The sequence below is a fragment of the Palaemon carinicauda genome, chromosome 14, assembly GCF_036898095.1.
Source record: "Palaemon carinicauda isolate YSFRI2023 chromosome 14, ASM3689809v2, whole genome shotgun sequence".
Classification (NCBI taxonomy): Eukaryota; Metazoa; Arthropoda; class Malacostraca; order Decapoda; family Palaemonidae; genus Palaemon; species Palaemon carinicauda.
This window is the reverse complement of record NC_090738.1, coordinates 77,048,859-77,053,858: the sequence shown is the minus strand read 5'-3', so window position 1 is coordinate 77,053,858 and position 5,000 is coordinate 77,048,859. Positions and strand designations below refer to the sequence as shown.

The following is a 5,000-nucleotide window of genomic DNA, read 5'->3' as shown; positions in this document are numbered from 1 at the left end:
GTTTTGAGATATTTGAATATTCATTTTATAAAAATTTGCATGCGTTAAGCTTTAAAAAATGTCTTGCGTATTTTTCTACTTGAAGCAGATGGCTTTACCAATCTGATATTCAAGAGTTTTATAAATTAAGTTATAAAATATTGAAAATAATAATAATAGTAATAATAATAATAATAATAATAATAATAATAATAATAATAATAATAATAATAATAATAATAATAATAATGATAATAATAATAATAATAATCCTTATCATCATCATCATAATCATCAATATTGAAACCTATTATAGATAGCAGTATAACAGTAAATTATCATTTAAATAAAAAAGTGCCTTTTAACAATCATTATATTGAAATATAACTACTTGGTTATATACATATTGTTCGAAAATTAATAATTTATATGAAATATCTCTGCTCTTTATTGTCTCTATGCAGATCCACATATTCACACAGAACTTCACTTAGATAAGAAAATCAAGTTTTATTTTCACCTAAATAGCTCATTCTCGGTCCTATTTCTTTACTGGATACCATCGACGAAGAATTCTAGAAAACATATTGCTTGGAACCTAGATATATGTCTACTTTAGGCTTCAGAGCTTTTAAATAAGCGGCCCGAGACTGTATAATAAGCTCCCACGAAACATTGGAATGATTGAAGACGGCTTTCAAGAGGAAACTGAAGACTATCTTATTTCACCATTCATACAACAGTGACGATTTAATAGTAAATGAACAATACGCCATATGAAACGTTGAATACTCTGAACGAATACTCTGAAACTACAGTGGAGGTCCTGTAGAGAGGGGGTTCCCCTGCTGCATGGGACTGGAAGAGCAGCCGTCTAAGGAAAGTAAAGTACCTAAAATTAAAATATTAGGATATCATTGAACATAAGATGAGATCATGTGCCATTGAATTAGAATGATACTAGATAATGTAATCCATCAATGATATAATTTGAATTAAAAAAAAAAAAACTTAAATAAAGAATACAGCAACTCAAAAAGTAAAACACGTATCAGATGACAGAGCTAAATAGAAGATTCTCGGGATAGATATGAAATATTCATGAACGAACAATCTCCTTTCGTATCCAAGAGAGAAGCCTATTCATCCCCCTAGAGAACAGAACCGTAGGACCACCACAATAAGAAGCTGCGAACGCTTCTATACAGGGAAAGTGTCTAGGTATATCATCTGAGGGTTGGGAAGACATGAAATATGTATTCAGATTTTCATTAATATTTTGAATAGCATGTCTTTTGTGTCTCTGCTTACACTAGTTTTATATTACTGGGGAGAGGGAATTCGTCATTATCAAAATATTCTGTTTAATCATGAAACGATAATATATTATTTTTTACTCTTATAATGAATGTGTTTTATTCATGTAGGTAGTAAAATCCATCCTCTATTATGGACTCATATTCAATTATAAATAAGGACTTCCCATACAAATGGGACTTTGAGAGGCCAGTGTCTGTAAGTTATAATGAATGTATTATTATTATTATTATTATTATTATTATTATTATTATTACAAGCTAAGCTACAACCCTAACTCGAAAAGTAACATGCTATAAGCCAAAGGGCTCCATGAAGGAAAAATATCCCAGTGAGGAAAAAAAATAAGGAAATAAATAAACGATATAAGAAGTAATGAGAATTAAAATAGAATACTTTTATTATTTCTGATTAAATACCTTCACACAAAATCTGAAAAATAAAAACCGCAATATTTCTCTTGAATTGAAAGTAATCAAATTTTATTATAGATTGATCAACAAAAACACAAAAGTTCCAATTCTGACTAGCTGGCTAAGAGTGTCTTCCATTACGACATATATTTAGCCAAAATATTATGGAAATATCTTCGAATGGATTTGATGGAAGATATTTTCAATGAAAGAAAAACCGATAAATATTCTAAATGAAATCATTTCATTTATTGGGTACATCAAAATGAGAAATGAATTATCCCTTTTAAAAATATCAATATCAAAACTTTTCTAAAAAGGATTTCAATTATTTTGAATTGTATTCTCAAAATCTCACATTACAAAAGATTATCCATTGGGGTCTCAATCAAACTGTTTTGTAAACAATTATATTTATTTCTGTTTCCATGATATGATTAAAGCAGCATGTACTTAGATTTTACATTGTGAAATAGACACAACTAAATATTGAAGTCAATCGAATAAAGCTATATATATATGTATATATATATATATATATATATATATATATATATATATATATATATACATATATATATACACATACATATATATATATATATATATATATATATATATATATATATATATATATATATATATATATATACATGCATACATATATATATATATATACATACATATATATATATATGTGTGTGTATATATATATATATATATATATATATATATATATATATATATATATATATATATATATATATATATATATATATATATATATATATATATATATATATATATATATATATATATATATATATATATATATGTATATATATATATATATATATATATATATATATATATATATACATATATATATATATATATATATATATATATACATATATATATATATATATATATATATATATATATATATATATATTGTCTGTATGAGTGTGTGTGTATGTGTGCATGTAAGAAAGCATTTATTTTACTTTGCTACATCACCATCGTGAGTTTCAATCATTTTGTATGCATGGCAAGAAAATATTCCTAAACGTTATTTACGATCACACTGCAAGAACAATTTAATTCCTCCTTGGGATTCTGTATTATTATTCCTTTTACTGCGGAAAACGACTTTATTTTACTCAGATCCATAACCTTTCACTGCGTAGAACGACTTTAATTTACTCAGATCCATAACCTTTCACTGCCGAGAACGACTTTACTCCAAACCGCGAAAGAAATTTTAAGCTTAGCGCCTTTTGTTGCCGATTTATCTGGCTTCTACATGCTGCCATCTGTGGCCGATTTTATGAACTACCCACTCTCCGAAGCTCTCGTCACTCTTCTCCCATTCACTAGATGACTTTGGTAATTTTTTACTTGTTATTTTTACGTTATGTCAACATGAAATTATGATATATATGCATGTTTTTTTTTTCAATATAAATCAATACTATTCATAGAATTATTGTAGTATCATGCTTTCCAAAGTTCGTTTACGAAATTGAAAGTTTGTTTACATTAGAGCTGAACAGTTGCCACGACAACTAAACAAATAAAAACGTATTTTATAGTATTGGATGTTCAAAATTTGACATTTAATGATATTTTCAGACATCAATATAGAAATTTACTCAAATGAATAATAGTCGAATAACAAACACATTCACGAGAAAAGAAGTTTCGTGTCCTAAATCTGAAGCTTTGTTTACATTCGTCAGCTGACGTTCAGTCTGTTAGTTGCCTATCGGTCCCTTCATTTTGTACAACATAATTTAGTGATAAAAGTTGTTAATTAAGATATAATTTGTTAATAAATGCTGGTTTCTCAGCAGGATAAATTTCATATATAGTTGTAAATTATGGTATTATTATACTATTAGCAAAAGATTCGATATTGTTCTTCTTTTATCAGTCAGCTGACTATGTCCTTTTAATTTTTACCTTTAACTCTGGGATGAATTTTTTTTTTCTTTTCTTTTATTTGTGTGATATGGCCTCTACCTCTCGCCAAGTATCTTTAAAGAAATTGATGACATTTTATTTGGATCTGATTCAAGATTTGGGTCAGATATTGATGGACCAAATGATGATGATTATGATGATATGACTGATGAGGATTTAAATGAAGACGCCCCAGCAACATGCTCATCCCCCACAGTTAATGAGGCAAATTCCTTAGGCTGGATTAGAATGAACTATAATAGCAATAATCCCACCAAATTAGATAATGTTTTTGATTACACAGCCCATCATAAAATAACCAACTTTGAAAACTTGAATCCATACGAGTGTTTTTTTCCAGAAAAAGTTTACGAACATGTTGGAAAAGAAACTAAGTATTTTAAATCAATGATAGCTACAAAACAACCTTTGTCCAAAAGATCAAGATACCAACAATGGTCAAATATAACTGCTGATGACATAAAAGCTGTTGTTGCTATTGAAATAGCCTACAATTGGAAGTTACTTTACTGAAAACAGCTTTTTATTTGACGCTCCAAAATTCGGAGAATTATTATCTCAGGAGAAATACCAGTTGATTAGATCAGCTATTCATTTTTGGGATAATGATAAGAAAGATGGAAATGATAGACTCTCTAAGATTAGGCCAATTTTAGATATGGTACATGGATTTATATGGGAAGTACTATGTTAGCAATAGAGAAATCAGTATTGATGAAATCATGAGGAAATTTAAAGGTACGTTATTTTTCAAACAATATTTACCATCAAAGCCTTCAACTAAATGGGAGATAAAAGTATGGTCTATGGCAGATGTTCATACTGGTTATCTACTCAAGTTTAATGTGTATACTGGAAAAGAAGCTGCTTGTCCACCATCAGATGGGTTGGGTACTCACGTTGTTCTGTCTTTGTTTGAAGGTTATGAAAGCAAAGGTCGTATTATTTATATGGACAGCTCTTATAAGTGTATTCCTTTTTGATGAACTACTTCAGAGAAGCACTTTAGCTTGTGGAACAGTTAGGATGAATAGAAAGAGTCTGCCAACTGATATGAAACAAATATTAGTAATGCAAGTAACTTGGGTAAGGAATGATGGTAAAATGCTTGCTTGTTCTTGGCAAGACACGAGCAGGGTTAATTTACTGTCAAGCCTTGGAACAGCAAGTACATGTTAAATGAAACTTCATTAAAAAAAAAAAGAGGGACAGAAATAGACAAGCCATGTGTTCATGTGGAATACAATAAGTATATGGGGGGAGTTGATAAGTTTGATCAGTTATGTTCAACATATGTTTACAAAA

The 5,000-nt window shown here is 28.5% G+C and overlaps 1 pseudogene; it reads left to right on the top strand.

Moving 5' to 3' along the window:
- Positions 1-3,687: 3,687 nt before the first annotated feature.
- The window catches only part of LOC137652819 (piggyBac transposable element-derived protein 4-like), a 1,370-nt pseudogene continuing 57 nt past the window's right edge, over positions 3,688-5,000 (top strand).